Source organism: Microtus oregoni, unplaced genomic scaffold, assembly GCF_018167655.1.
Source record: "Microtus oregoni isolate MIOR12 unplaced genomic scaffold, Mior012 000082F_ref0000272, whole genome shotgun sequence".
In the NCBI taxonomy this organism is placed as follows: domain Eukaryota; kingdom Metazoa; phylum Chordata; class Mammalia; order Rodentia; family Cricetidae; genus Microtus; species Microtus oregoni.
The window spans coordinates 689,279-699,568 of record NW_024544542.1 but is presented as its reverse complement, the minus strand read 5'-3'; the positions used below and the strand labels follow the sequence as shown (position 1 = coordinate 699,568).

The 10,290-nt window shown below is 47.4% G+C and overlaps 1 pseudogene; it reads right to left on the bottom strand.

Annotated features, from left to right (window-relative positions):
- Positions 1-9,283: 9,283 nt before the first annotated feature.
- On the bottom strand, positions 9,284-10,058 carry LOC121441841 (annotated as a pseudogene).
- Positions 10,059-10,290: the final 232 nt, after the last annotated feature.

The following is a 10,290-nucleotide window of genomic DNA, read 5'->3' as shown; positions in this document are numbered from 1 at the left end:
CGTGTCGGGGAGGTTGCAGATCTAAACAAATTCAGGAATCACAATTCCTCACGCCTTGTTCTTTGCCTCATCCTGCGCTGTATTTCTCCAGAGCCTTTATGCCATGACCTACCTTAATGGTTTCTAACTAGGCAATGCATGTCTTTTGGTTAGGATATAATAATATTTCTGTAAGGTGACTGCCAATTGTGTCTTTAGACTAGGGATAAATACATCTGTCCCCAGTTACAGTGACTTGCAAGTAGTTGGTGCACTATAATTATGTTTGGGTGATGTTCAGAATAAAGGAGTGTGTCCCTACAAGTCAGTAGCTAAAGCAGCAATACAAGTGGATGTTTGAAACAGGCTTTCGACTGAGGCAGAGAGGAAGGACCAGTTAAGGGAACAGGAACTGACAATACTATTACTGGCACCTCTTCTGGTGTTTAAATGTTGTTTCCTGTGCCAGCTCTCCTTCCCATCCTCATCGAACTCTAGTCCCTGTCACAAGGACTCGCGCCTCCAGCCAGCAGTCATTCTAGCAAATCTTATTCCAGTCACCCCTTCAGCCTAATTCCTGTCTTCACTGTTCCTATCCCAGTGCCTCAACCAACCACGTGATCCCTGTGTCAGCCTCCAAATGGAAGTCTGAACAGTCACTGTTCCTAATCTATCCTTGGCTCCAAGGCCACTTCCACAGCCTGCTAGAACGGGCTTTTAAATCTGACTGTAGCACTTAACATTCTTATATACAGGACCCCTTTATCCTCCAGATAAAAACCAGATAACTTTTTAGTTTGGTACATTAAGTCCTTAATAACTGAGGCTTAATCCTCTTCTTTTGTTCAATTCCCAACAACAAATTCTTTGTGCCCCTGCCAGGGACAAATTCTATTTCCTAGAATATTCTGGTCTCTGAACTCATACTTTGTTCCCATTGTTTTCTTTCCTGAGGATGCCTAGCTCCTGGGCTGGTGACTATCCACTTTTTGCCTCAGTTCAAATTGTAATAAGCAGCCGATGTACCCAATTCACCTTGACCCCCAATCTGAATCTTGTGAATGTATCTCTGAGGACATTGAGCATGGAACATCCTATTGACCTGCTTCTTGTAATGTTTACTGAATCCCAGTAGGAAGGAGTCAGACAAGTGGGTGTAACACCATTTGGTTTCCAAATACCAAATTCAATCTTCATCTCACTAATTGCTTTCTTGCTAAAATTCTCCCCTTGGTTTCTAAAATGTCAGCTCTTTCTTTTTTTCCTCCTAAACTCCAGTTGTCTTTTTGACAGCTGTCTTGTTTTACCAAATGCTTTGTGGTGCCACTATGGGATTTTCAAAATTATGTCACACGGTCAAATCCCTCTAGACACACATTTTTAGTGTTTCCTGGGTGGTGTAGGAGGTCCTTCTGTATTTGTGTTGCTTTCATTGGTTATTAAAGAAATTGCCTTGGCCTAGTTGATAGGGCAGAACTAAGGTAGGCGGAGAAGACAGAACAGAATTCTGGGAGGAAGAAAGCAGAGACAGGCAGACACCATGAACCTCTGGCCTGAGACAGACATAGGTTAGAATCTTGCTGGTAAACCACAGTCAGGTGGTGATACACAGATTTAATAGAAATGGGTTAATCAAGATGTGAGAATTAGCCAATAAGAGGCTAGAGCTAATGGGCCAGGCAGTAATTTAATTAATACAATTTCTGTGTGATTATTTTGGGGACTAAGCTAGCCAGGCAGCTGGGACAAGCAGCCTGACACTCAACCTACTACACCTGGGAGTCATTATGAGTAGCTATGATTGAACCAGAATCTTGCTCCATTTTTTAAACGGAGAATCCCTTGATGTCTAAGCCCCTCTGCCTTCCAAGTCTATACATTTCCCAGCCATTCCAATAAATCCGAAGGCCTGAGTTACCATCTCCCTTATGGGCTGTCTCCTTGCTTCCAATTTTGGTGCCTGTGGCTGAGTAGTTTCATTCAATTCCAGGTGACAGGCTCATGATTTTCAGATCGTGCTCCCTATTTGAAACCCTCCATTGTCTTCTTGCAATCCCTAGAATGAAGCTCATGGTCCACAGTCAGAAACCCACCATCTTTGCAATCTCGCCTCCTCCTCGGGTCTCTGCACTCGCCCTCAGTTTCCATTTTTGTCAATCTCAATAACTGTGTTTCTTCCTCCCTTGGGGCCTCAATCCATATCCCTCCTCTGGTATGGAAGTTACATTTCTTCTGGTTTCAGCCTCCTACAGTCCCGGTGATTTCCACTCCCCTGTTTGTTCTTGGTTGATACTGGCTCATTTTTTAGCATCCCCCGTCCAGAGTCACCACAAGTCATAGGTATGCAGTACCTGTTGGTTGCCCTTTATACACTACTTCTGGAGGGTGGAGATTATAAGGAGCAAGAAGAGTATCAGTTCCCGTTCTTGGGGATCCCCAGTCTAGTATGGAAGAAGAGATTCTGTCTTCCCAGATGGATGTGGCTGCCTGCGTGTAGTTGTCAGAGTCATCAAGAACTGAGCAACAGAACGTTGACAGACAGTGCCTATAGAGAGTGTGAGGTGAGTGCTGGAGGAAATCTACATAAATACAAAGGCTTTAAGTTGGCTGGAAACCTCTTCTTCCATCGTGGACGCACTGGTCACTGCCCACTGCCTGCACAGTACACCTCACTGCATGCAAAACTCCCACGTGACCTCTGAGCACTGGAATGGCGCAGTGAACTGAACGCCTGTGGCCCATATTCAACTAGCTGACTTTCTTCTAAATGTCCAGCCATGTCTGGAAGCTGGGAAAACCTGTCTTACCTCTGCTGCAAGATGTGCCCCTTCTGTGAGCCGCCTCCCCAGCCTCCTTACTGCTCCTTGAAGTTCCAGGGTCCCTCACCAGTGCCACAGTTCTTTCACTAAAGGCTACTGGAGCATTGCTGCGATGCTAGCGACAGCAGACTGAATGTACCAGTTAAACAGTCTTGATCCCGGTTAAGACTTAAAGATTGCAAGTAAATACCGTGCTTGTTAAGCCGCTCCGTATTTTGAGACATAGAGTGCCTGGTTTCTTGTCTCAGAAAAGCTCAGGAAATACAGTGGATATTGAGGATCAGGCTGTTGTTGTTGGTTGGAAGACAAGCTGTTCGTTTTCTTCTGATAATGGGCTTGAAGTATGAAAGTCAGAGCCTGCCATGTAAAAGGTGGCTGATAGAGGACTCCCCAGTGGTAGGGAAAACTTGGAAATTGCTGGTCAAGATGCTTAGAAAGCTCTCCCAGCTACCATGAGCCCCTTGCTCAACAGTTCATCGTGACATGTGAACACACGTGGAGTTCCGTGCATCAAACCACCACCTCCTGTTGTCCACCTCTTAGGACCTGGGGAAATGCACTGAACCGAGGAACAAGTCTTCAGTGGCCCTGAGAAGGGTGCAAGTCCATTTGCACAGGAGACTCCGAGGTTCTCAGTACCTAGAGTAGGTTCTCCAAGTGTAAGCCAAGAAATTGGATAGACACTACTCCTCATTTCTACCTCCCTGCTCAGTGTAAACAGGCAAAGGAGGAGGGCCTCCTTGCCCACTTCAGACTGCCACCTGTAGAACAGGTCTCAGCTCAGAGAAGACCCCAGATGAACTTGAGCAGTGGGTAGGGATCTCCAGTTTTCCTTCCTGCTGGACTGGGGGAGCAGAAGGTAGGTCCAAGAGGAGACACACTGTTATTTGAGGTGCTGGGAAGCTGGTGCTCTCTGTCTCTTAGGCCCAGTTTCCACAGAAAGTGGGGAGAGGAGGAAACCACAGCACGTGCTAGGTGGAGAGAAGGTATCAGAGCTCAGAAGGCTCAGTAAGGCTTGGGAAAGTCACGCTAAGGGGCTGTGAGCGATGGCCTCCTGACAGTATACCTGCCCCAGTCCACTTCCAGGAGGCCCTATAGCCCCTGCAACATGAAAGGTCAGATATTGCTCCTTTCTGCAGACACCTGGTGTTGTTCTTATTTACGGCACCAATTGTTGTTCTTATTTACACTGGCTTTCTTGTCTGCGGGGGTTAAAGGGTAAAGACGTTATGCGGCGGTCCCACGTGGGTGCACTTTAATGGGGGAGGGGTAACGGCAGGTAGGTACAGGTGTGCAGAGACAACAGGAGAGGTGGGGGGAAAAAGGGGAGGGGTCATGGCGACCCTCGCCTTTTAACGAGGAATGCAAGGGCTTCTGGGAATGTGTCCGTAGTCCAGGGGAATGCTGGGAGCTGTAGTTCCGCAAAGGAACAACACCTGGCACACCTGGGCCATGCAGCCTCCTCTCTAAACTTGATCCCCGCAGGTTGCTGTTTTACAAAGTCAGAATAAAGAAAAATAGGTTTTCATGTGTCATTTTGCTTACTGGAATGACTTCCTCAATGTTAAGTAATTACTAACTTAACATTACGAATACAGCCCCAGAGGGGCTGACAAAAGACTTCCCAACTAGCAGGCTTCTTCTGCTAGAGGTCGGACCTACTAGCAGAGTGACATTTCCCTGGCCCTTGGTACCCATCCTTGACTCTGCCTCTGGGCGCTGGTCTTCCCTTCTCTCTTACCAGAGGTCCCACCCATCACTTAGCATGAGCTGTTATTTTTACACATATTCTTTGTGCATACCATAGAGAAAGAAACCCATGATTACTGTAATTCTCCCATCTCTGAGGTTCTCTTCTTTTTCAAACTTGTTAATCCTCAACTGTGACGCATTTGCCTTCCTAGATTATTAGCCTGCTTCATTTCCCCTGTATCATTTTCCTAACCGCTGCCATGCTCTTCATTTTCGTTTATCTTTCTTGATGCCTAACTCTTGGTTTCTGTTGTGGCATCAGCACACTGAGGTAGTACTCAAGAAGGTTGATCTACAAGCTTTGGAAATTGTTGCTTCTGGAATTAACATAGATAAAGACTGGTTTTGTAAACTCAAGGAAAACAAAGCAAAACAAAAACTCCCAAAGGCTGAGAAAGCAAAGCCTCTTCCAAGACGCGCTTAGTCAACCCTCTTCAGACCTTTCTGCTCCTGCCCTTCAGTAGCTGAGCCAAGCAGTCCAACTCCCACAATGCTCCAGCCTAGGCACACAAGGGGCAAGGCAAGTGAAGAGTATGGCTGGGCGGGGGGGGGGGGGGGGGGGGGGGCGGGGGGAGAACTCATTCTGGGCAAAGGAACAATAAGAAACAGGTTGGCAGCAGTCCTCCTCCCGGACACAGCCCTAGACAGCGCCCAGAGCTTGGCGGAACAAAGATAGCACTGTTCTCTGCCATGCGCAGGGAGCTGCTGTTCGCAAGAGCGAGAGATTTAATGCCCTTATGTTTGTTTGTTGCTGTTTTTGTTTGTTTTTTTACCCTATAAAGACTCAAACTGCATAGTATGGCCCACATCCTGCCTCTTCATCTTTCTTTTGTAAAGCTCATCAGGGGCATTTGATCGCTGAGCATTTGCTGACCACCAGAGCCCAGGCTATCAGGGTCCTTCAGGCTGAGCCCCATCCTAGGCCTGGATCTGCTGCTGACTTGGCTCTTTTGATTCCAGTTCCCGGACTGTGTGGCTAGTGTTCCTGACTTCTTCCCTCAGCCCCCTCACTTTCACAGTCCCCAGCCCTGCAGTGGGACACTTTTGGAAATTTACATTTGTGTTCTCCAGCTGTTTATACTATGTCTCTGGACTTCTGAGGAGGAGTGCAGATTGTTGGTGTGAGCTGCAAGGCTTTGGGATTCTGTCCTAACAGGAGCCCTTTCCCCCAAACACAGTCCTGCATGCAGATGTAGTCAGGGGCTTGGGTGCCTGCCTTCTAGTTTTCCATACCTGCCTTTGAAGACTGATTTTAGACATTTTCATCAGCACACACAGTAACAGGATTTTACCTTTAAAAAACTGTGGACTGGAGTGATAAGTCACCATGGTGCTAGAGGTATGTCTAAAATGGTCGCAGGTGTCCACCAGTAAGGCCCCAGGGTGCTTGTCCAGAGACCAAAGGTACACGGCCAATGTCTTTGGGAAAATTTAGTTTGTCTGATCAAGAACTCTGTTTTGCTAAGTCTTGTACCTTCCTTTTGGTTGGGGTTGGAGTAAAAAGGAAGAAGGGCTTCAGTTTCTTTATCTCCATAAGGAGCTGTTTCATGACAGGTAGAGAGAAAGAGGAAGAGAATACACATGCTGTCCACAGGTACAGAGGTAGATGTCGACCTTCTCTCCACTGACTGTTTTTAACATTTTGTTTACTGTGTGTGTGGGTGCCATGGCACATGTGTAGACATCAGAGGTCAACCCAAGGCTTTCAGACTTGGTGGATTTCAGACTTGGTGGCAAGCACTTTTGTCCACATGGAGCCACTTGCTGGCTTCCCATCTCACTTTCGGACTCAGCTGAACCTGGAACTCTGGTTCAGCTTGGCTGGCAGATCAGCAAACCCCTGGGACCCACCTGTCCCTGCTTCCCATTGCACAGGGGTTACAAATGCGCACTGCCTTGCCTGGCTTTTTATGTGGTCTTCAGGCTTGTGAAGCAAGCACTTTACTGCCTGAGCCCCTCTTAAAGCACAGCTCACAACAACAACAAAATCCCTGGATTGTATGTAGATAAGCAGGTAAAGTTTTACAAAATAAATACATCCGGTGATTCAAATGAGGTTAAGAAATAGAAGGTTGCTCTTCTGGTCTCTCTGGCCGCGGTGGCAGAAGAAAGATGAAGAAGGGAACACACCATCCTTTGGAAGTTGTTGCAATGATATCCACACATTGTGCCACCTCTGTGGCTCTAAGGCAGTGGTTCTCAACCTTCCTAACGCTGCCCCTCTCTAATACAGTTCCTCATGCTGTGGTGACCCCAACCATAAAATCTTTGTTGTTGTTGTTGCTACTTCGTAACTATAATTTTGCTGTTATGAATCATAATGTAAATATCTGTGTTTTCCCGTGGTGTTAGGCAACCCCCGTGAAAGGGTTGTTTGGCCCCCAGAGGGGTCACGATCCATAGGTTGAGATACTGTTCTAAGGCCTCTCATCTTCAGAAGTTGAGGCAAAAGTGGCTGCCTTGGCCAGGTTCAAGAGAAAGTTCAACTGGAATGCCATGGCTAGAGAGAGACTATGCCAAGACAAGTCTATCGCAGATTCAGACAGACTCCTGAATTAACAACGCTCTAAACCCCAGAGGATGACGACAGCACCGAACTCATCTTGAGGATTTCAACCATCAGCCATAAAGTAAATGAAGGGGCTCAGGCAGGGCTCGCCTTTCCCCCATCCCTCTAAGTGTCCCTCTGCTCTTGTGAGATTCCTTTCATGGGATGGGGCAATCCTTCACTGTCACGCTGTGCAGTTCTATGGTGACGGTATTCTGCAGGGCATCTGTTCTACAGGACATTTGGGGTCTTCTCAAAGTACTTTGAGTAAGACTCAGGTATTTAGTAGAGGAGCACTAGCCTAGCATGTACAAGGTTCTAGGCTTAATTTCAGCACCAACACACACACGCACACGCTCACACATACACACCACGCATGTACATACATAGAGAGAGAGAGAAAACTAAAAAAAATTAAGCCTTGAACACCATTACTTAGCCAGCACACTTTCAAAGAAAGTGCTCACCTATCCATGTTTTGTTTTAACATGAAGGTACGTGAGTTTAAATGAATGGAGGTATACATTCATGTTGGACTATGGCATTTTGAGGTAGTAGAGTATGGTTTAACTCTTATCTAAGAGTTAAGATAAACAATTGTGTCTGCCTACCTTCACGCCAGCTGAAAATGAGAGTTCCAGTTTTTCCACATGACTGAGGCTTTTCTATTGAACTTTTGTATAACTATTTTTACCAAGCAAATGCCCGCTATATAGTGAAGCCAAAAGTTGTTCTGGACCATAAAGCCCTCGTGTCTCAACCACTTTCACCCTAAGTACTGGCTCACCGTGTACCTTTCCTGTGGCGTGCACTCTCTGGGGTCTTGTTGAACTCCTCCCAGGACCAGCTCTAGGTGGACGCTGAGCAGGTCGCGCATGCGCCATCCAGGCACCGCCTCCCGCGCAGGGACTGAAGTGGTACCAGGATACTGGACAGCTGAATTGCTTATGAAAGGTGGGTGGGAAGTTAAGAGGCAACTGAGCGCAAAATCCTTGGTCTCAGAATATTGGTTATTTTGCTCCAGGCAGCAAAGGAGAGCTCAGTTCCAATGGAGCCAGCGACAGAGGTGTGAGTTGTTAGAATCATCATGGGTGAGCTGTCACACAGTCTTAGAGTTCTGTTGCGTGAGAAGACTCCATAACCACAGCAACTCTTCTAAAGGAAAGCATTTATCTGGGGCTTGCTTACAGTTTCGGAGGTTCCGTCCGCTGCTGCCATGGTGGGGAGCACACTGGCACCCACGTAGACATGGTGCTGGAGAAGTGGCTGAGAGTTCCGATCTGGATCTGCAGGCAGCAGGAAGAGGGAGACTCTGAGTTTGGAATGGGCTTTTTGAAACCTCAAAGCCCACCCCTAGGGATACACTTTCTCCAAAAAGGCCACACCTCATAATCCTTTCAGATAGTGCCACTCCCTGGAGAATTCAAATCCATAAGCCTAGGGGGGGGGGCATTCTTATTCAAAGCACCGCACTCACTGACTTGGTGACAAACACCTGCTCCTTCATGCTCAGACAAGCAGACCCTACCACTGCCAGCCATCTGTGAATCTTTGCCTGAGTAAAGTTTGGTCTGGTGGTGGGGGCATACACCAATAGTGTCCTGGTTAGATTTTCTTTGTGTGTTAAATTGACACTAGTCAGTCATCTGGGTAGAGGAACCTGAACCGAGAAAATGCCTCCTTCAGATGCCTCTAGGCAATTTTGGGGTATGGGAGGCTTTCGTGACTGGATTCACAATGGGAATAAGCTGTTAAGGCGTTGATAATGTTCTACTTTATAAAAACATCTGGCTTTGGCATGGCTGGGTCTTCCTCTTGGGGGCCTGCAGTGGGAAGACTGCTTAACGGCCACATGCTGTCTCTACCCTATCCTTCCCTCTTCACTGTGTGGTGCTTTCTCCACAAAGTGACTCCTTCTCACCTACCTCCTCCACTCCCTGCTCTGGGGCAAGCAAGCAGACAATGCGATTGAGAACAGGGCCCCTGTCACATCCTGGAGAGCTACTGTGGCCACTATCTATTTTTCTTAAAGCTTTTACTTTGAGACATCATGGAAAAAACCTACACATGGAGAAGACATGATCACAGAATAAAGACAACACAATTAGAAGCATCAATGCCTGCTACCTAATGTTGAATCTGAAGTTCTGGGAGTTTGATGTGATCCAGGGATTCAAAGAATGGATTAGCTTTCCTCTCTTTCTTCTTCACACTCTCCTTCAAAAGAATCCATACCAATCTCCTCATCATCCTTCTCTAGGGCAACCATGGCCTCAGGGGTCTCAGAAAACTCCCCCTCCTCCATGCCCTCACCCACATACCAGTGCACAAAGACACACTTGGCATTCACCAAATCAAACTTGTGGTCTAGGTGAGCCCAGGTTTCAGCAATGGCTGTGGTATTGTTCATCATGCATACAGCTCTCTGGTCCTTGGCCAGGTCTCCACTAGGTATCACAATGTAAGACTGGTAATTAATGCCAACCTTGAAGCCAGTGGGGCACCAGTCCACAAATTGGAAACTGCACTTGGTCTTGATCATGGCAATGGCAGCACTGACATCTTTAGGAACCACATCACCATGGTACAACAGATAGCAAGCCATGTATTTACCATGGTGAGGGTAACATTCATCTCTAGTCTGGCTCAAAGCAGGCATTGGTGATCTCTGCTACAGAAATCCATTCATGGTAGGCTTTCTCAGCAGAGATGACAGGGGCTTATGTGGCCGGAGGGAAGTGGATGTCAGGATAGAGGACCAGGTTGGTCTGGAACTCAGTCACTTTGATTTACATTCAGGGCTCCATCTCATCTGAGGACAGCAGTGATGGAAGACACAGATGGCTAATAAGGCAGTTAAGGTTAGTGTAGGTTGTGCTCACAGTCAAGGTTTCTACAACAGATGTTACAGATGGCTGCACTGTTTACCGTAAGACACAATCAGGATGCGCCAAGGTGCGTCACGACATGCTCCATGCTGCATCACGGCAGCAGGCATACGAGGCAGCTGGTCACTTGGACCTGCAGTCAGGCAGCAGAGAGGGTTGGGAGTGCTCTGCTCACTTCCCCCGTCTTATGTAGTCCAGGCCCCCCCCCCCCCCCCCCCCCCGCTCATGAAAGAGTGCTGCTCACATTTAGGGTGGGTCAGCTAACCTCAGCTAACCTAATCTAGAAACTCCCTCACCCACGTGC